General features: G+C 31.0%; 1 long non-coding RNA gene across 1 annotated transcript in view; it reads left to right on the forward strand.

Annotated features, from left to right (window-relative positions):
* LOC147079736 (uncharacterized) overlaps window positions 1–23,921 on the forward strand; it is a 43,680-nt gene extending 19,759 nt beyond the window's left edge. Inside the window, exons 4-6 of the long non-coding RNA XR_015070457.1 lie at window positions 1,032–1,141; window positions 22,046–22,130; window positions 23,774–23,921. This is a non-coding gene — a long non-coding RNA (uncharacterized LOC147079736). The remainder of the gene's footprint in view (window positions 1–1,031; window positions 1,142–22,045; window positions 22,131–23,773) is intronic.
* Window positions 23,922–24,558: the final 637 nt, after the last annotated feature.

The following is a 24,558-nucleotide window of genomic DNA, read 5'->3' on the forward strand; positions in this document are numbered from 1 at the left end:
CGCCCTAAAGCACTCTGGATAGACGAACTCATAAAGTTCGGTGGATGTACTTGGCAGCAAAGAAATATGGATCGAGAAGAGTGTAGTAACTAGGGGAGGCTTTCATCTAGCAGTGGATCGACCCCGGCTGATGATGGTGATATATCTTTCGGCAGCAGCTGGATTTCAGCATAGTATAATTATATGTTACAGAAAAAATCTCATAAAGCTACTTAAACTTATCCGGGAACAAAAAATCTGCTTGTAATAAAATAAATGATATGGAAAAACACTGTGCGAGATCTATTGGGGGCTCAAAAATGTCAGTTACACTGGAGATCGGATTTTCTCTGAAAGTGCGAGCTTCTCTGAGAACTAGAAGGAAACTATCAGCAAAATAGGAACTGGCCATGAGAACCACGAACCTAAGTTATCAGGCAACGACTGAAAAACTCTATAACACTGATATGTTGTGTTTACAAAATAATTTTCAAATGTATGTATAACCACATATACCACAAGGTCATGTCACAGATAGCGTATTTACACGTACGTTCAGATAATATGACACGATTTCTTTCGCATTATTATTCTTATCATATTATGATACCTTGACTCTACCTTGAAATCAATATTTTTTTGCTCTAAAACCTCAATAATATGAAAACATTATGAAAAGTTGGATTTTTTAATCTATTTACTGTGAATAATATTTTTAATAAAACATAATATTATATTATCGTATTAATTCTACTTAATTTAATATTAATCAGGACATGTTTCATCCTTTATTTAAGAATTTTATTTAAGTATCCTTCATTTCTTCAAGAAATAATTAATTTGTTATTAATCTGTGTCAGGTATTGTATTTTCTTTGCTACTTGACAATGTCCCTTTGAAGTGAACGAAACCGGTCCTGAGTAATATTTAACTTAGTGGAATTAGTACTACATAGTTAATGACAGTTAACAATAACAACACCATAATAGAAAGAAATTTATTACGATAATATTATATCAATCTTTTAATAGTATTAAAATATTTTTTTTCAGTGGGTACCTACACATGACATACGAAAAGGATGAGAGCAGCTTTGAATTGTCCTGGATGGAGGCGAAAACCGAAGCCCACATACGATTATACAGCCAGGAAGACGAAAACGGTACGTACACGTGGTTGACAGTAAATTAGAAAATCTCATTTAATTCAAGAGTATTTGTAAAAAAAAATAATGTATAAACTGGATTATCACCTTCGCTCTGAACCGAATGGGGAGAGAGGTTATAAAATTAGTATTTTTAGGCAGAATGGTTATTAACCATTCCTTTAAATTCTTTAGGGGCTGAAATGCAAATACATCATGAGCTTGAGCTAGGGCTGTTGACGCGGAAATTGTACCTCTAATCAAATATCCATAATTTATAATTGTAAAAATAGCAGAGTTACCACACACTTGTTCGGGTAAAAGAATAACGAATAAAACAAATCGGTTCATTAAATATTTTTTTCATTTTTTTTTTACAGATTTTTAAAATGTTAAATAAGGTATTTAGAGATTGCATCCAAATAGTGAAAGGATAAAATCGGTAATCGTATAAATTTTTCTACACCAACTATACCGTAGCATTCATTATCTATTAGGTTTATTGATAAATTTACAAAATATGATCATTGATTCACAATTAATTGCAATTTTATCGGAATATTAACATGGAAAGTATTCTTTCGCATGTGTCTAGATCAGAGGACATTAATTGCATGATTGATTGTAACTACGATTACTATCGTTTTACTAAATATTGAAAAAAATATGGCTAAAACAGCACATTGAAAATAACAGCAAGAAACTGGGAGAAACTATCACCAAATCGAAAAACACTGGCTTCGCACATCAGGATCTCGGGTTTGATTTCTGGTAAAGGTACAATACGTATATGTCATTTTTTCAATCATTAATAATTATTTGTACCATGGTAGTTTGTTGTAGTGTTATTTTTTTTAAACCTCATGAGGAAAATCAAATGAAATCGAAGAAAAAAACCTACACATTCCGTACACATTTCAGGACATTTCCAGAGGATATAGTGAACTAATAAATCGCCTTAAATAATAAACATCCTAGAGTGTAGGCAAATGTGAACAAAAATAAATCTTGACATATTGCATTTGGCTGGAAAATAAGTTTCTATAAATAATTTTTCACATGTTTACGTCGAATATTGCACGACTGCCAGCGGCCTCATCTAGTCCAGCGGGATTTAATTGAAACCATTCCCGCGATAAATTTGAGTTAAGAAGAAATAATAAATAATTGGACCGAAGACAAAGTCGTAAAATTGTATGCCACCGTCTTCAGGAATGTGGAAATATATTACGACGTCTGATTGACTTTTCAGATTTGCAATAGGATATATTGTCGCCTGCCAACTTTGCGGAAAATTGATATTGACCAAATGGAAATCTGAAATACTCCTTTGCGGTATTATTAAATTTATTTTAAATATTGCCAACAAGCAAAATATTAAATTCTTATATGTGTGTTACGCTCGGTGATATACCTATATTCCACTGTCTACTAGGGTGACAATCAGGGAACACAGAATTAATGGGAACTGAAATAACAGTAACTGGAATAAATGGGTGCAATGACTGCCTTTTTCCTAAGAAATGTGTATCATTTTAGCAGATGTTCATTTTTTCACTAAGGATTTTAACGGTATTTTAGTGATAATACTGATTAATAATATAATACTAAGTGAACAAAATATATAGCTTTTAAAATTACCTAACGGATGGCATTCATAACTCAATTTCACAAATTTTACGAGTTTCTGCCTTCTTCCTTGGAAGGGCAGTATTATAGCCAACATCAAAAAAAATTTCAACACCGATTTAGATTCAAATACTCAAATCAGCGAACACATAATATATGGGAACTGAAATATCTAACAGGTATGGAGTAATAGACAAGCGATCTCGAGTGTGGAAGAATATGGGATAAACTTAAACACGTGTCAATAAAACGTCATTCTAAACTTGTTCTTCGTTCTGACAACTGCTCTCAGTTTATGCACTGACACTCATTCAATATTTGTGCATTTGAAGGTTGCAACACACACTGTTGCACGTATATAATGTTTGTTTCATTTTCAAAGGACACTAGCACGTTCAAAACCCTGCGTGAAAATGTAGTGTATTGGGGTATAGCTTATCTGAATTATATTTCTTAATCTGTTCTGTGGTGACAACTCAGACATAAACATGATATCACGCGATAACATAAACGCAACGACATGTGGACACGGGCGGATCTCTATTAAATTAAGACTGATTTTTAATGAAAGTGAGTTAGTTACCAGTGAATAAAAATAGTTATGCTCTACACCACACCTATCAGGTAGGTGTAGTAAAGATAATTATTAAGATTTGTTCATGCGCATTCAAAATTTTTTTTTGAGATAGGTAAGTCAAATGTTGTTTATCATGGACCATAAATAACATTGTAATAGATAAAAAAATACACAACATTTAAATACGGACAGAATAAGTCAAAAGTCCAGACTATCACGCCGTGGGTCGCAGGTTCGAATCCTGGGTCTGGCAAGTACACATATTGTTTTTCAATTTGGTTGTGAGTCAAGGTATGGACCTAATAGGCAATGAGCAAGTGGCTGACATCCATTTCTCGTAAAAAACAAAATCTGTAAATACAAACCTCTACCCTGTGGAGGCCCATATATGATTATATTAGGGTCGGACATGGCCGGAAGTCAAAAGCTACTACACAAATTCGCAGTAGATATCCACCCTAATTGCAGGGTGAAAATCAATTCTAAGAGTAGTGTTATTTATGAGGGTTTGTCTTGTTTTTCAAATGCTGGGTCTTCTTGAAAATAATGATTTCATTAGAATAAATAAATATAATATAACATAACATGATATTATGATATTTTTTATGAATTGAAAATTGAATAGAATAATTGCCAGGTTGTCTTATATGCGGATTGATATCTTATGAATAATTGCATTCGATTTTAGTAGGCCTTGTAATTTTCACGAAAATACTCCGTTAGTTATGTGCGTGCTGTCGCCACATCACTCAGTAGTTTTCAATATCTCAAAATGAGTAACCGAGTTTTAAAATAAGTCGACTGATTTAGCTCCCAAGAATGTGTTTTAGTCACGCAGCGCAGAAGGGTTGCCAAATTATCATTTTATTTTACGATGATGCAATATTTTTTGGTTTTTATTTTTCTCTCACTCGCGATTGCAATCTTCATTATAATAACTAGACTTCACAAAAAATATACTTTTCATTTTAACAACAAAAACCAAGATAACATCAAAGCCTCAGAACTCACTCGTAGTGCGATAGTGTGTCAGTGACGGTATTGGGATATACAATAACAAAAGAACAATAATAACACAAAATTACAGAGGCACCCGAAAAGCCTAGCTTTATGAACGTCAGAGGGTCCTTCAGGAAAGGCATTTATACCTGCATATCAGTGATAAAATGTTAAATTGTTAATATTGTACTCAGATTCACGATGTTACAAATGAAATAAATTTTGTGCAAAGTACGATTTTTTTAAAGAAAGTTCATTTATTCACATCTTTGTCATAATATATTACCATTTGCGATTTACCAAACAATTTTTACACAAGAACATTAATTATGAGTAAACATTATCATTTTAGAAGTATACTTATTTTAGTATGGCGTATAGTATTCCGGCTTCCCGATTGTCAGTTTCTTTGCCATGCTTGACTCCTCAGGCGTAGCTATCGACGGATCAATTTTATGGATTGTACGCTGTGCAAGCTCTTGTATAAAGCGTTCAGTTCGTTATTGTATGTCCATCTCCACCCTGACTGTGGCTTATTAATGGGTCCGAATATACTGCACAGCACGCTTTATTCAAATGAGCCTAGTATTTTAACAGGTTTCCAAGCACGGCGTAGTCTTATAAGTATTTTGTACAATATTATGCATTTCAAGTGTCAGCTAAATTCCTTGGAACATATTATCACTATCGCTATATTATTTAGAATATCTATATCGTAGCGATTTTGTTACGTAGTATAATTCGATATTATCTCTTAGAGTTCACTGATTTTTTTTAATTGGCTATAATATCCGATGTTGATATTTCCCGTCTTAAGAATACGTTTTACCTTATTATATCCATGTAAACACACATTGAAAAACATGAGACTTTGTCAGACACAGCGTTCAAATTCGATACCTACTTGACTACAACTTCACAAGCGTATCGTTGACATATATTATAGTATTTTGTAAATAAACAAATAATAAATCCAGTTATAAGAAATCTGAGTTATTAGTAGCAATGACGAAAAACATAACTAAATGGATTTTGTCTATTAGAGAGTTATGTTAGATGGGTTTATAACCCGATACTTACTAAAGTTTTTACTTCATTAATAAAATACGTCATAGCCATGAAATATCAGATACCTACCTACTCTAACAGCAATCAAAACTATTATTTATTTATTTCAAATATAATTAATAAGAAAATAATAACAATTTGTATTATAAACTATCTAACGCTTATTATTATGGGTACCATAGACTGCTTTAAATGTCATCAGCTAATCATATTGAAGATATGTCCACATATTTTAAAATGATTATTGCAAATGGATTACCGAAATCAGTATTATTGTAATTTACCCGGACTGTTTACATTGAAATTATTCCTCCTCATGATTTTTACATAATCTGTGTTTTGCGTCAGCAATGATTCCGCGGTTGATGGCAATTATAATAATAAAGTTATAATTTTAAAACTCAAACAAAATAAGTTATAAAGTACCCACGTACATAATTTTAATCTAACAGTTGGTTTTATCTTAAACTAAAATGTTTTTAAATTCCTAATGTGTTAATTAACATTGATATAAACGTAGTTTAAATACCTACCAGTTCTGATAAAAGAGTAGAGCATAATATGGACCTATATGAAGCGAAGGTTATTTTAAAAAGATTTTCCCTATGAATAATTGTCAGCCATTCGCTCAACCCACTAAGTATGTGCTTTCCATCCAAACACACGCTGAGAAATCAACATGGTTTATTGATGGTATTCTAATCCGTGATCCACGGAGTTCACTGTGATCCACGTGGGAATTACTACTCTAATGCGGGCACTCTAATATTCTTATTCCTATCGGAAGTCAGTCACCACCCGGGCGGACTGTAGTCGCACTAATCACGAAAGTTCTTAAGCCACGGAATGCGCATAGTCCCCTGCTACGTTGTTATCTCATAATGATGCCAAAGAGCCGTATCTTTCTAGTTTGGTACTAGGCAGAATGATTTCTCGGTCATTTTTCATTCGTTTGAAGACACTAACGTTCTAACCATTTCAATTCAAGGAATTTTGAAGATACATCTACACAGCCAAATCTCGAAAGCATCTCTGTGATAATAATTATTATAATACCATAGTTTAGTATTCATATCTTCATGCCATACTATATGAAGCGTTAGGTTTGCACACTCATAATAAGATATGAATTTAATTAAAATGTAGTCCAAACCCAGATAAATACTATGTATGCGAACTAACTTAGTAACTAAGTAATTTTGTATAAAAACTGTAGATGTACCTACTATAGGAATTTTCAAATGTGTTGATACAATGATTAATATTTTTTTTGTATTCCGCCTGGATGGAAAACATTGCTCATTATAATTGGTATTATTTACTAATATCACGTTTGTTGTTCTTTCATTAGGTGCCTTTAACTTATTATCACTATTGTCACTATGCAAGGAATAATATCATTGTTAAAATTGATATAAGTACCTAATATCAGACAACCCTAGTTGGCACATACTTACTCCATTACTGAAAAATATGTTTACGTTTGAAATTCATGTTACACGGATTACCCGATTTGCAATACACAAAATGTTTTTAAAAAAAATACTTTAAAATTAATTACTACATAACATAAGATTATGTACTTCAAAACAGTACAAAGTAGAATTTTACTATTTTTACTAAGATTGGTTTTTAACCTGAAACACATGTGAACATTAAACCGCGTGGCTTAAGCGCCGGTCTATAGTGTCGAGGGTCCCAGGTTCGAATCCTGGGTCTGGCAAGTACACATATTGTTTTTCAATTTGTGTATGAGTCAGAGTATGGACCTAATAGGTTGAGCAAGTGGCTGACATCCATTTCTTGTAAAAATAAAATCTGTTAATACAAACCTCCACTCCTTGGAGGCCCATATGATCCTATTAGGATCGGACATGGTCGAAAGAAGAATATATTAGAAAATTATATAAATTCGCTTCATGTTAATGAAATGCAAATAAAAGTTCTTACAATACAAAATACAAGTATATTTTCCTGATAATATTAATTAATTTATAATACACATAAAAATGTAAGTGTATTTTTTGACAGTTAGATACATTGATTATTTATTTGTCAACCTCCATATTATTGAAATTACATAAAAACTCGAATCTGGAGAATACAAGTGTAATGTATAATTTACTTATTTTTAATATTTTACATATCCTCACAATTATTGTGGAATAACAATAAATTATTTTTAGCTTTATGAGTTCGGGGCTTTTTAATGCAGAGTAAAACATTTATTATTTTAAAAAATATATATATATATATATATTAATACTACATAATGAATAATAATAATTTAAATAGGTTTTCACAAATTTCAAATAGAAAAATTCGCATTCAAATTATATTTATTTTTGCTAAATTATTAAGTATTTTTTTCTAAATTCTTATTTTTCTTTATTTTATTTAGAAAAACAAAAGAGTACAGCATTATGTATCTCTACTTCAGAGCCAGTATGTCTTATACCTATCCAGTTTTTGCATAAACTATATATTAAGGACAGAATTAGAATTGTACATAAATAAGCCTATATTTTAAAGCCAATTGACATTTTAAATCTATTCATAAGCAAAATGCGAATGCTATACTTCAGCTGAGGCATGGTCTAAAAAGATCGTGACTAGGCGATGCGCGGATTGTGCAAATGACGCGAGCCGAACGAAATATAATTTGTCATAAAAATTCAACATGTGTCTGTTTAATGTTATGTTTATTATTATATTCGTAATAATAATAATATATTCATTGACATGTTTTCTTTTTCAAGTACATGCGGAACGTTTTTTAGTCATCTTTACACGATTTAAGAATATATTCCTCCGACGCCATCACAAAACAAATTGACGTGCGAACAGGTCGACTATCGCTCTCCGACTGGCGATGACTGCGAAATTTCATTCCACATACTGTTGAAAATTATTTGCCGTTTCACTTATGCACGCTCTTAATATAAGGTACTACTTTTATAATATAATTAAGGGTATTTTTAAAAATTACAAAAAACATGAATCGGAATATAAAAAAAATTTGAATATTTTAAACTGAAATTCTACTAAGAAATAAATTTGATTGACAGCAGGCATAACCTGCAAACTGCACTGCAATGTGAGTGCATAGCAATACGAAACAATGTATAATAAATTCTAATTATGGTCCTTGTGTATGAACAAAGCGTGATTTACAAACAAGAGGTGTATACGTATGTAAATATAAACATCCAGTATGTTTACTTTATTAATATTTACGAATACGATTTAGAACGAATAATATGTATTTTCTCCACAAATAATAATTGCTCTTGGAACACGTCCACAAAAAATTCTTACGTCCATGTAATTCAGGTCATTCCAGTATTTTCTTTTAAAACATTCTACTTAATAATATGTCAACTATAAAAACATTTTTAAATACTGGCAGGCATATATAATAAATATACAGTAAAGTAGGTAGTATTTGCGATCTATTTTCTTAGGATATTCTTATTTTTCAATTTCTTTGGTAATGTAAGCTCTCATATATTTTTTTATTTATTAACAGACAATAAATACGTTCACAATTTACAATATATTTTAATTTTCTTGAATAAATTTAGATATTTAGAATAAATAAAGTATTTTCTTTTATTTTTTTAACTGTCAATTCATGGTGGAACTGCATTGTATTGTTGTTTGATTTAATAAAACGCATTCTTTTTTGTAGTTCTTATTCCACTTTTATAAATAAGTTTGGACCGGTTTCGTCCGCCTCAGAAGGACATTTTCAACTGAGGCGGACGAAACTGGTCCAAATTTATTTATTAAAGTGGAATAAGTACTACGAAAAAAAATCGTTTTATTAAATCAAACAAGAATAATATAAGTAGGTATATTTGATTTACGTTTTGTACAATTCTATTTGCGACATTTTTTGCGATCATGGTTTCGCCTTTCAGCAAATGTACGCACTATGCAACCAATGATAAATTCACACTGACAACGAATACACTTAATTCTCGTGTTTGAATATAACAAATTAATACAATAAAATAACTTTGTTATCTACTTAGTAAAGAATCAAGTATAATTTTGCATTTTTTTCTGTATGGAAAGATATATCAGATATTCAATATTGATAAATTCAATAAACGCATTCAATTATTGTCATTACTCATAAACTAGGAAACTACGTACTTTGACTCAATGGAATATGTAGTATAAATTTAAATCAATTATAATTTTAATTAAAATTCCGCTAAATAATGTCGATTGTATTTATTTGAAAAATCAAATACGTCCATAAACATCAATTATTCCTGTATAATTAATAATAAACCATTTATAATTCTAAGAATTATTTCAAACATAATATTATTTTGTTTGACAAGCATATTATTAAATATTTTATCAATCTGAATAACGAAGTACAGTGACCTAAATCGCGTTTAGCATAATAATTATTAGAACAAAATATTTTGATTTTAGTTCAATAATCTATCAATATAGGCTGATGGATGGACGAGTGTCTTTGGCTTGAATCCCGACTCTGGAAAACACATAAATTGAGTTTCAATATATTGTGTCCGAACCCAGAGTATAGGTATACCGTATATGCCTGTATCCATTTCTCGTTTTAAATTAATGTTAAGATTCTTCTTATCGAGGCGGCCAAGATCCATATCGGCTCATGGATATTACAAACTTTAAAACTTCCGATTTTAACTTAAATTTATTAACGGGTTGAGCTGGATTTGATAAAATAAATGAACTAAAAACATATATACTCAATGAACAAAATTCTTAACAAACATTTACTATGTACTTATAATTAAAAAAAATCGGTGTGTGTACTTATGTACGCGCGTTAGAAGTTATACTTATTTGGCGTAACAAAACAAAAAAAAAACAAACTAGAATTATTGGAGCGCCGTTGGTTTATTTTTACACTTTAACATACTTTACACACTTTAACTTATATCACTAAATAAATAATTATATAAAAGGTAACAACTTACTATCACTGTGCGATCCTTTGTTGACGTATAGTATTGCAAATAGCCGACAATGACTGTTATATTGGTATATTGGTATAACTCAATCACGCGGCGACTGACTTCATTTCCACTATATTCCAGTAGGTCTTCAATAAATTATATTACCTACTTAACTTTCAACATATTTCAAACAAAAACAACGTGTTTTATTTAAGGTGAATTTAGTGATAGTAATGAAATGCTTTTTCATAAATACAATCTCAAACTGACGTAAACAGTATATATAATTTTACGAAAACGTTGAGTCTTCGCCTAAAATAATATTTATTGATGATAAATGCTTATGATATTGATTGAAAATACAGTATGTTAAGCGATATTTAACTAATTTAAATATTCTGCGAATGTTTGTTTGACAATCAAATCTGAGTGTACATGGTTTGTCATTTTCATGATTTCATAATTTTTTGTATTTGTTTGTATTTGTAACAAATTATTAACTTGATTTTTTTTTCTTAATCCTTAAAATATTATAATATTCATAGGTAACGCAATATGTCGAGAAAATGACAGCTACGGAATATAATAAAAACCCACGCCAACAAAAGTTCAATTCAATTTTTATTCAATTAGTGCAAGTTACAGCGATTTTGTGAAATTTAATTTATTGTGTAACCACTTCAGTAAAGTTGGCAACCGTTTGCAGGTAATATTTATATCACAAAAATTGTCAATATAAAGGTCGGCGGTTCGAATCCACGACATGGACGCGATTTTTTCTTCATGTGAAAATAAGTGGTTATTGACGCGGCGCAGTATATTATATACGTAGTTTATCTATGAGCGCAGGCGGCCACCATGACAGGACAACATATTAATTCGCGAATGCACGTTGGTATACCTTGATTACGCGGCCGACGTCATTTCCACTGCCGTAACGGTTTCTCAATTTCACTGCGTCCTAAAAGAAGTATAACTTCAAAAATACGATAGTGTTCAGACTCTGTAACAAATACCCTCAGTTATCGTAATACATAAGTATAAATAGTATACAACGATAAATTTTAAAAGAACGACAATAAATGATTAAAAAAATCTTCAGTCAGTACCTAATGCTATATTTTCTCAAATGCACTCCGGATTCGGACAGGATATTATTTAATTATAGTAAGCTTCCTAAAAATTGATCTTTCACACCAATAATAAATAAATTATTTCTTTTATTCGACGAATAATTCACAAGATTTGAGAATGTAACATTCCATATATTGATCATACATAACTTGAAAACACCTTAGATATACCTACTAGAAAAATTCACATTTGAAATAAATACGACGCCTGACGGGTTTGAATCCGTATATCCACTGGTATCTCGTTGGTTTTTTCAATGCCTATTTTCGTGAATAAATCTAAAATTGATTTTTGTAAAGAAAATATCAATGAACTTCTTCTTAAGGTACCAAATCAAGATCTATGTACACACAATCCTACAGTTAGAAAAGAATATTATGAAAAAAACACCCAATAATATGTCACGACTGGTCATTTTATCACTGTACTTTAATATACTTAAGGAATTAATTATTCTCTTGGACTTTTCTCAACTATTTTTTTAGTATGATAAATATATTATCTAGAATGTAACTTTTCATAATTCATGACAATGTGCAATGTTTAAAAGATATCGGTCACCGTTTGAGAATTGTGTTTATGCATCAGATTTGGATTCCACATGAATATTTTGGGAAATGAATTCCCGGCGTGACATAAAAGAGTATTTTGAGTGTGGAGCAGATTCGAGATGCAGCCGCTGGAAAATTAGATCGTATTTCCACTGCATTATAACATAATATACTTGTTTTGAATATTTCTTCATAATTGGAATCTGTATTTTCCACTGCAATATTATATTTCGAGCATCTAAATAGCTGAACCCCATAAAAGATTCAGTAAATAATTTATCGATTAAAATTTATATAAAAAATATAGGTACGAGAAATAGGCACTAAAGTTGTTGAAAAATACCTTCTTCTATAGAAATAGAGAAATTGGAGCAAAAAAGGAACCACCGGTCCATGAATTAAATTAGCCGAATTAAATAAGCCAATTTTGCAATTTTCCAATCAGATCCGCACTCATCCATACAAAGTGCATGTTTAGTCAAGGTTCCGCAAACCTAAATGAAGTTTTTAATAGGTACTCTTTCCGATTGCATAGCTTTAGCAATCCAGCTATTTTTTCTTATTAATTTAGTGTACTTAAAACAAAATTATCCTTTGATGGAAAAGCAAGACCTTTTCAAATATTTATTTCTACAAACAAGATGTCGTCCACAAGGCATTAGTCTAAGAATAAAGCAATAAAATACTTCAGTTTCTATATAAAAAGCATTTGAGTGCATTTAAAAAAATACAAATTTATTTTAAGCTGTCTTTTAATCTAAGTTAAGTACCTACCACTCTTATAATCATATTATGTTATATTTTCAGTTTTTATAAGTATCCAATAAATTAGATGAATATTTAAAAACAGAATCAATTATTATTTGTATCTTAATAATAACAATACAAGAATAATAATCATAATTCAAATTCTTGGTGGAAACATTCCTGATGGAAATAAAATTTATGAACAAATGTTTTTCACTACTAATATTGCTTTCATTGGCTCAATTTCGTATTTCGTCACCTCGGAGTTTTATACCTATATTATGGTGCAAGTAGTATAATATATGTATTTTGAAAATAACTTTTCATTTATGGTACTACATCCCTTGACGAGTCTAGGCCTCTTTCAAAAACTTCCTCCATCCCGGACAATCCAACGCCGAGACTCTCCAGTTGATTTAACGGAACATTTTTTAATCTCCTGTGGCGCAGCCCAACCATCTCAATTTCAGCCTTCCATGTCTTCTCTTGCCTTCGGGGGTTGCGTACATATCCCACCTTGCTGACATATCCTCCGGCATTCTATGCACCTGTCAGTCTCTACAGTTTCATATGACATGTGATCATTTCACATCCATAAAGTATATACAGCTCCTCATTATATATTGACCTTCAAATGCCATCTACTTGAATAGCATCAAAGATTCTTCTCAAAACTCACCTCTCATAGATATCCATATTTCACTCATTTTGTTTGCTGAGTGCCCATAACTAACCTTTATGGAAGTTAATATATCAGAAGAAAAACGTTATGTACCACTAGTATATCTTGATTTTTTACTTATGTAAAAATCTTCTGTTTGTGCAAATACGTCAGCAGTTATCTGAAAAATCTTATTATGTACGCATTCGTATTCTTTAAACTTACGTACATTTATATCTGCATGTAAAATAAACCAGTTATTGATACGTTTAACTTTATAATACCTATGTGTTTAAAATTAAATTTTATTATATTATGTTTTATAAAAAGTGTTAATAAATTGGCAAATGTAAATTTAAGTTCGGCCTGTCACTAATTTTCACGGAAAAACTGAAATATTATTTTGACAATTATATGAATTTACATAGTAACGCACGTATATAACAATCTATTTGCTATGACACCCTTAAGCGCCGATGACATTGAGCTACTTCACAAGCTGCATATCGGCGAATTTAAAAGCGGGCGAGTCAGTTAGTGCGATTGTTATGATGACACACAAAACTTTCCACTCCCTCAGAAGCCAACAGTTGAAACCGTCATTTTTGGAATTATTTTGACAGGACGTATTGAGTAGTTCGTTTTTTACCGGGAGATCGCCACTATCGCTCTACTGCGCAGACGCAAATCGCCCCACACGCCAGCGTGTAGCTTGTAAAGTAGCCCGGCTTTCAACTTTTCTCGGTAGACTGCTTACAATCTGCTTATTAGTTAATTCGATGATGACACTGGGCAAGTATACAAGAAGATTTAAATTCGCCGACTTGTAGCTTGCAAAGTAGCTCAATGTGATCGACGCATTAGCAACCAACAATAGTGATTTAAAATAAGAAAAAACTCTATTTATCTTTTATTCAAATAATTTAGTAGGCACATAACTTTATGACAGGTTTTTTCATTATAAATACATATTATATATATCAAAGATACTTAGGCACAAAGTTGTAACGGACATGTTGGTAAAAATTTGTTATTTCGGAGTTCGATCAAGAATGTTATCTTCAGCGGTCCATTCCATGACGACATTATAACATTTTTTTGGTAAAGCAGTTAGTGAAAATATAAATACAATATTGATTTGTTAACTGCCATAGTTTTGCCTTAGCACTCTCGGTATTACAAGTTGTTAATTAATACCTACATTATATTTGATTTTAATTATTTTTAACTAAGATTTTTAAAATAGTTTGTAATAAATAATTTTACACTATAAGAGAGTATTTTTCTTCATTGTTTAGATAGTATTTCGGTAAAATAATACTTGATCATTCTATTATATTTTTTATACTCAATATTATTATAAAACTGTTGAAATGAAGTCACAAATACTGTGGACGTAATATTATTTACACTAGATATAGGTATTAAAAGTTATCTTTCATAGACTTTTACTGAGAGTTATGCCCAATCTAGACCAAGATCGTCTATGTAACATACCTATTCGTAAATAATGTTTTCCATTTGCACATGTATCAGATAGATACCTGGTACCAGATCATTTTAAATGTTCGTAAATGTTTTATGACGATATAATTTTTATACAACTTTCGAACAGTTTGTACACAATCCTCACGCACATAATATGACGTAAGTGCCTACTTATCTTGCTGTTGACTAGGGTTTAGTACCTATAAATACATACATCATATTATAAATATTGAATGAGCAGATATTGTAATTCTGGACCACATGTGTTTAGCACATCTGCGTTTAAAAATAGTACGACAGTAAAATAGGCGATATTTTCACAAGTTCTAAAATATACTTCGTACCTCCCAGATATGTTTATTATCACAAAAATAGAATTGAGAGGTAATTTGTTGATGAACCAGTGCAGTGCTATAAATATCTCATGTGAGAATTGAACAAGTTCAACCAAAATGCGACCAACTTTAAGTCAGTTACCTACTCACTCACATCACATACATTTACTAATCTAAGCATTAGTAATAATTAAATATATTTGCGTTTACGTGGTAATACACGATTGTACAGGCTTTAAAATCAAAGTTTAATGTAGTATTAATAATAAAAAGCTTTGTTTTACAAACCAAATATATACTACTAAACAAAATAATTTCTGAATAATCTTGGTTCTAACAAGACATAATATACCTAATGTAATATAACCATGGCCCCCACATCCTGAGGCGGGCCCCCAGACTAGGATGTTTGGCGCCCCCCCCTACCTATCGCTAAGTGTAAAGGCAGTGTGACGCACTGTAGTAGAGTTTTCCAAATGGTGTACGCGGTAAAATTAAGGTGTATTTTTAGCGATTTTTTGTATTTTTAATATGTAAATCCATTTGAATTATGGAGTTGTCGAGTATCGGCACACAGTTAAAAATTGCATCGCACAACCAAATATATAAAATTATTAATAACATTGACTACTATTAGAGCAAATTTGTGATCTGTGTTTATCTCAGTTATCTGGTCGACTCGTGACGTCGGGCCCCCAGGCTAGAGCCATGTCAGCCTCCACCTTGTGGGGGCCATGAATATAAGTAACAGATACTATTGTAACTTGAAATAGCTCAAGTTAAAATATTTCTTAAAAGGTCATTTAGAATCGTAGATTGATTATGTTCTACCACGTATCTAAATATCTAAGTATTAAGTTTCATCCACTATAAATTCCTTCAAAGTCAAAAAACATGCTGATGTATCTGTGAAGTTATATTTACAGATTAACCAAATGTCGGAAGTACGACGCGTAATTATAAACGAATGGCTTAATTTTATCAGCATGTTCAGTAGGTTACATGTATACATCCGCCGTTCATCATGAGCTGTTTTACCGGAAGTATATGGTCGTATAGTATTGCTATCGCGTTCGTGATGCATTTCACAGTCAAGTAAATTTTACGTATGTTACAAACCCTAAACACAATATTCTGTAAGTACAGATAATTAATTGGTGGGTTTGTATAAGTACGAGTAACGATGTCTCATAATATATACCTACTAAGCGATTGATAGGTTTATGATAGTTTCTTTCGGTTTAACTAGTGGCGGGTTTTGGAGCGTAAAGGCTTAATACACTGCCTCTTTTAGAGCCCCCCCACGATATAAAATAAAACCACGTATTTCAACTAACAACAACCTTTCTCCTAGAATCACATCCTGTTATTATAAATATTATTTATGATGGCAGTAGTGACAAATAATAATATTATTAATTTATATTTCTTTAGTGATTTCGTCCACGTTTTATTTTGAAAATGATACATACAACCGACCATTATTTATATCATTGATACTATCGACCGAGGGTACTTGATTTTTTGTATAAAAATACTGTTTGAGCAGTCAGTTAGTTGAACCCACGATAGCCGAGCCTATAACGTCGTGGATCCCAGGTTCGAAACCTGGGTCTGGCAAAAATACATATTTTTAAATTTGTGTGTTGAGTCAGAGTATGGACCTAAGTGGACAAAGTGGCTAACATGCATTTCTCGTAAAAACAAATCTGTTAGTGCATACCTCCACTTTATGAAGGCCCATATGATCTTATTAGGATCGGACATGGTCAAAATAAAGAAAGAAAATTTATATTATAGGCACTTTTGCACTGATTTTGTTGCGCTTTGGGTAATAGTTTATACTCAATAAATACTCATGTTTTTAAGATCTTTGTATAGTTTAATAATTGTATGACCGGTTTGAACTGTTTCGAGGTCCCCTTTTAAATCTTTTGACGAATCGATTGCATCACTCGCGTCAAATAAATCGCCGCTTGGTCAAACTACTGCTACCAACCGACCCGACAAAAAACATCGGGAATTTATAGCAATATAACTTTTAATGTAATGGCCTTAAAACAGATTATGCCATTCGGCAGACCCGATAAAAAAGTGAGTGTCATTTTTTCCAGATGCTTCGTCCATATTAATGTCATTGGTTTAATATGAAATAAAAAAACTATACCATAAAACTGGCGAGGAAACCGATCGTAGACGACCCGCGTCTTTCCCTGTGTTCGGTAGTGACATGACGACATAGATGCACCTGTTTGTCTCTTTTTAAACGCTAAACCATTTTGTTTTATTGGATAAGAGAAGCAATGTCTTCCGTTTCCTTTGAAATATTTTTCACTTGGATCGTAAATTTAGATAACAGACGCGTTGACATGTAAATATACAGAGAACCTTGAAAACATAGAAAAACTCTATTTATTCACTGTATATTTCTCGAGCACACAGATTTAAACCACATTTCAACAAACTTTTAATTACTACATTTTTAAATCATTTTGAATTCACAAATTGATTATATTTAATTTATATACCTAACACGTGTTTTAACTCACTGTATCATGTAATGCGACAAATCTATCGTGATTAAATATATTATGTACAAAATATGTCTAATCACAACACAACATACCAACAAACTGTTACTTAGGTACATATAACATTGTTTCAATTTCACCCAACAATGATAATTGTATCTTAATACCTACTTAAATAAAAAAATAACTTTAAGAATTTAACGTTATTCAGAAATATAATTTTAAAGAATATTATTAGGTATTCGTCTACTGCTATATCATAATATAAAAAGATAAGTTAAAATGTTTTTGAACGTTTTGCTGTCCCGCTCAAAAAGTAGTTTCGATTATTTACCGTATTCAAAGAAACATGAGATTCGATAAAGTAGTGCTAATGCGATGACAATACATTTTTTTTTTAAATATAAATAACCATGCCCTTGCTTTTTTGTACAAGGTAGTTGGGAGGGTTAGTTGCATTGATATGTAGTTAATTATGTTCCTCCATTTATATCTTTAATTTTCTTTATGGGTGTTGTTTTGTTGTTTAGTGTTTCGTAAGGTTTTTGGAGGTCAATTTCATGGTAACGCCATCTACATAGAGTCCTGAGAGTCCATCACTCCTTTTCTAGTATAGGGCAGTCTTTGATGACATGCCACACGGTTTGAGAAGTGTAGCCATCACATGGACAACAGTCATCATCCCTCAATTTAAATCTTTATAGATAGGATAGCACTGCTATTATTATACATGCATTGTATTACTATTTGGGGGCGGTCCTGTACTCATAATAATACGGGATCTCTAACCATACATCTTTCTTCAAAAAAAGGCGGAATCATTCTTATTAAAATGATTCTAATATCTGAAACCTTCACTAATATATTATTCCTCATGAACGGTTTCCAGATATAAATATTTAAAAAAAATAATTTGTCAATCTACTTTTAGTGATAACAGAATTCAATTCAGAATATTAATGGGAATCGTCGTTTTACACGTGTAGCGACAGAAGGGTATGAGCACCCCAGGGAGCAATACTCTTTGATAGAAAGCGGAGTTCCATATATATAACATAATAAACATAAATATATTTCCATTAAAAGTAACCAAATATTTTTCGACTTTTCATTTGGTTGTCAAAAGTTCAGTAGTTTTTAAAAATCAATTTCAAACACATAATAGCATTAGGCATAAAGAAAGACGGAAGAGCTAGACAAAATAATTATAAAGCCATTTAACAGAATAGGAGTGAGGACCTGATCGAAGGATCCCCTTCTAGAAGAGAAGAGGCGATATGACAGCGAGTCGCAGTCAAAGCCTCGGTAAAATCACAAAAAAAAAAAAAAAAAATGGGTGCCTATACCTACATATGTTGGTACTGAATCTTTATGATATTAGAGTAAGTATTTTAATAACTATTACGCCGTATAATTCAGCGAGAGAATAGCTCACTGAGACTTAAATTATTACAATTTTCCTGGACTACCGAATAGGTTGATGTAAAGCATCAGCATTTGTTTACGTCTATGGATGTCTTAGGAGCAGGTGTTCAATACTTAGGTCGCCACGCACTCAAGAGTGCTTTGATTGAGTTTACTGAGAAAGTGACCATGGGAGAGAGGAGCACAAAGAATTAACAAAAATAAATGATTTTAATTAATTTACATATTATAATTCTCGTAGATACTATTTACGATAAAAAAAATCTCCTCATGACCTTTCTAGACGTGTTAGTCATATACTACTTTAACCTCAGAGACATGGCGTTACCTTCGCGTTACATTTTTTATACATATTATGCGTTTGATTGTAAATAATATTATTTGTCGGATCACTCTAAAATAACGTTTACATACCGCGATTTGTTTAGATTTATTACACAAAAATCATTTTTTTAAGAAACCGTTTACTATATCATATCATGCTTATATCGTCGGTGTTGTGTAAAAAGGGCGAATCAACCATTTTGACGAAATCGAGATTTTAATGAAAATACAATATGTACCCCACTAGCTTTGTTGTGAAAAAACGGCGAATTTTTATCTTCACAGGAAAGTACTTAAAAACGATAATCGACTAAAATTACGAAATAAAAAGCAAATATGACATATTGGGCCTATTAAAATATTATATAATAATACCTATTATAATGACAGTATTCTTTCTAAGCTTTATTATAAACTTGTTAGATATGTATAATCATCTACAGGTAAAAAACAAATAAATGTTAAAAGTTAAAAATCCTCCTCCTGTAAAGTAGCATTTTGGTTAATTCGCCCTTTTTACAAAACACCGACGATATATTCATACAGTTGCTTCGTGGTGGATTGCGGGTCATTTCTCGACAACCTTAAAATAATCACTGCAGACCTGTTAATTGATTTTTAATTACCAAATTCAAATATCATGTCTATCTAATGACCAGGTAACGCAAACGCGCCAGTCGCGGTGTCAGAACTAAATGAGTTAATACGTGTATTCGTTTATCCAAGATATCTAATGCAACTATTAAATAATGTTTAATTAAATGCGAAATATATTCTGGTGCATGTCGCGTACTATCACGTGACGTGACGATAAGCTGCCCCTACGGGAAAAAAGTGTGTAATGTCGTTTTTCTTGGTGTTTAAAATGTTATCAGACTGATTCTCCCATCCCGTAGCACGTTTTGAACCTTTAATCGAACATTGTCAGTTATCAAAATCTGCCGAAATCACTAGAACAACAATGAGGTCACCTCACGTTGTACTGCACTGCATCGACACCTGCATAACTCAATGATCGTTTTTTATCATCTTCTTCATGCCTACACATTTTAGAATCATGTCAAAATGGCGTGTTTTTTTTGTTTTTAGCGGTTGGCACTATGTATTTTCTATAAGAATGTTGTCTATTATCTATGGTCTACAGGTTGAATTTTATTCAAAATATTATTGAATTTACAGACTCGTTACTAGGTTACTCCATCATTGAATTTACAGAGATCGTGTTCATTCAAAATATTCTGCAAAATGACGAAACCATAGACTAAATTTGTCGCCGTGCCAGCGTGATAGTACGCGACATGCATCTCAATATAATCGCAACTTAAGTATTATAATATTTCAACCGAAAGTGAACTAAAAAAACAGTGTTTATAAACTGAAATCTGCAAACTTGCCAACAATATTAAATTTAAAAAGCTGCCTGTCAACACCAAAGCGAAATTTTAAAACACCACTTATATTGAACAAAACAATATATCTCTGTCAAAAATAGGTACCACTGTTATTTTATATTTTATTTACCAACGCAATAATATGTGAAAATTTTAAATTTAAACATAAAAATACATTTATACATAACTTCGTTTAGGTTAACTGTACACAAAAACGATAAGACACGATTTAAAAAAGGACGCCACATAATTTACCACTAGATTTTCCGTACACCTATTTATACCAATATTGTTTTCTCTGATTTTTTTCAGGCAAATAAACAAAAGGGTGTCTAGGTATTCAGATTATACATATATAATATATTATATATGATGGGTACCTACATACTAAATATTTTTAAATACTATTAATAATAAAATTACCATTCACATTAGTCAAAATATATAATATATATATTAACATTTGCACTTAGATTTTTTTGCCTTTTCAAAGGGAAAAAGGTTACCAACCTCTGCGGCGGAAGGTATAGACAGTCCGAGATAAAGTTTTTTCGGAAAAACAAAGATTCATTCCTTTTGTGGGATAATCCGCTAATATCTATAACCAATATGACAACTACCAATCGATTAATTCCAAAAAAAATAACTAATAACTATAATATAAGGACGTTTTGTGTATGGTTCAATTGATAATTCAATATTTGCGTTAGCAGCAATAAATGGATTCATCGTAAATGAAATGTAGCGGTTTGGTTACTAACTCACATGCTGATATTTGCTGTAGGTAATAATTGTGATTGTTCATGAAATTATTACGGTACATCGTACATGAAACTACTTTTAGGTTTGCAACACTACTGCGTGCGTTATGATCATCGTGCACCCCTGACAAGTAAAAAGTACCTATAGCACATGTGCGAAACTTGCTACAGATGAATCTGACTTGCTACTAATCTAATCATTAGCCTTAGTAACACATTATTCTATTTCATTTTCATAATGTATATTATATAAAAACCAACCACTTCTGCGTAAAAGAAAGTTTTTCCTCAGTAGGTATAATTAATTAATGTTATTCACATTATTGTTTTTTTTTTCTAGATGTTCACCACATTCACATTGTCACAGCTCAAAACAGCTCGCGATGACTTCGAAATGGAAATAGGTACACAATGGAAACGCTTGGGTAAAAAAAAACCAACCATATAATATTTTGTAGGATATTGATTAATATGATACCAATTTCTTTATTATTTCTGTCCATGAATATTAAATGTACCCCACCAAAAATGAATGTTGTTATCTATGTCAGTACTTATTATTTTCGTCGTAATTGTGTTAAATTCGAATTAAAGAAAGTTTTTCGGTGCTATCCCATAGATCTTTCATCAATTTGAATTTTAATTAAATTTCCAAGAAATAGTAGTAATTGAATAAATGTTGTCATTGGTTGTGAAACTGTGGTAATTAAAGTTTTGTGAATATTGTTTTGTCTTTTATTTTATAAATGTATTTTAGTCAATGGTGTTTTTAAGCTTTGTGTAATAAGTGTTTGCAAAATATATAAATAATTATATGGAATGAGTGTCTGAAGCCGGTTGAAAATGGGATAGAACCTGATGATGTCAAAAGAATTGTTGAGTATAAATAATTAAACAGTAAGTATGTATTGTTACCATAATATCCTAAAGTTACAACGTAGTCGAGTCTATACTATATGACTTACGTCAAAACGACATAATTTCATATTGAAAAATTCATTCAAATTGAAATGCACAAGTCCAGTCGATCAATAAAAATGTAACACTAATATTATTGTCAGCTAATTATAACGTTTTATTACAAAAATAATCATTTATGGAGAATGCAATGCTCGTTTTCAGTCATACTACCGAAGCTAGAATTGAAATAAATAAAAAGGATTTCAAGCTATAGGTACATAATTTAAATATCCAGATTTATTTTAAGTGAATAAAAAATTACTATACCTAATACCTTGAAATAATATTAATTATAATTAATATTATTAATAGATAACGTCTTCAGTGAATGAACATATAATACGTTGCTTAATAAATTGATAGTTTATTTTTCAATTTATAAAAATATTTAGTTAAAATATATATTTTCAATGTTTTTGGGTTAATTAAAACATTTTAATCATTAGTAAATTATATCAAATCGTCTGCATCATAATTCTGTCGATATATGTCTCTGATATAACTACAGTAGCACTACACTACGACTTAAGTAAAATCATTTTTTTTACAAAAAAAAACTGATTTTGGTTAGAGGAATGTTATATTAAAAAACGTCAAAAAATCCGGTTGGAAAAAAAGCCCCATAAAACATTTTGTTACTTGCGATAGCTTTCATTTTGCCTTGTGCCAGCTTAGATATCTATCTTCGGTGCTGTAATATCGAAATATTTTGGACATTTATTACTTAAAGAAATTATATTATAATTACGACGTAAGTAGATTTATTACTGTATAAGATTTTGTTATTTAATACGCATTATTACTATTTTCCACAACATACCTGCCAATACATACATCTCTCCATGGCGTACTAATTACATAATTGAAGTTAAAATTATCTTTTTATGTTAATGACTTACTGGTTTTGTTTCTATATCTATTCTGTCACCTACAAACCTGCTTCCATACGAGTGAATGAATTTTATAATTAGAATGAATGTGTGTATCATACTCTATGTCTAGTGGTAGGTAGTATTTAGAACTATGAATACCTAATCAAGCCTTTTCATCTAGGAAACGAAGACTCAAAGATCCTACATGGTTATTAATTTTTATCTCTTCTTCGTAGTTGGCCTCTCATGACTGAGGATCATGATCCATATGATTTGTGTTCGCGCTAACCTTCGCCACGACTTACCACACTGTACATCCCAGCACACGACAACACAGAGCGCCTCAGGCAAGGGAAAGCCCCATGAGTTATCGATAACATTTTTTTTTTTCATTCACGACATTAGGAACAATTCGGTTGTCCATAATTAAAACATTGAATACATTTATCATTTACCCTGAATATATTATATATATAAAAAAAATACTGTTTAGTAAATGAAATTGGAAACAATTATAATATAAGTACTAGATTCTTATGTAGTGATTTGAAGTATGTATTGTATTAATTTATTTTTCTATTGGTATTTTATAAATCGATAATATAAGTATATTATTTTCATAATTATTATATACCGAATTGGCAAAAAAGAATGTTAAGAGATATTTTTCTTCAAAATTTACATATCTGACGTTATTATTATGTAATATAAATTATATTCTACAATCTACATCTTTGTCATTCAAGCAAAACTCACTGTCAGAAAAAACAGTACTTACATATTTTGAAATATCACTCTTTGAAAGATGAAAGTGTACGAAAAACCAAGTCTTTGAAGTGTTTGTCTTCTGACGGCTAGTCTGATTGTTCCATTCAGTGAATTTAAGTCAAAACTGCCATTTATGCTGACAGATAATTTGCCTGAACGATGAAGATAATTATATTATGTGTGTAGACTTTCAAAATTATTATTTGGTTATAATATCTTTAATGTATACTTATTACATATATATAAATTATTT

This window comes from Rhyacophila brunnea, unplaced genomic scaffold (genome assembly GCF_057557595.1).
Source record: "Rhyacophila brunnea isolate RB1 unplaced genomic scaffold, BYU_Rbru_1.0 scaffold_1, whole genome shotgun sequence".
NCBI classification, from domain to species: Eukaryota; Metazoa; Arthropoda; class Insecta; order Trichoptera; family Rhyacophilidae; genus Rhyacophila; species Rhyacophila brunnea.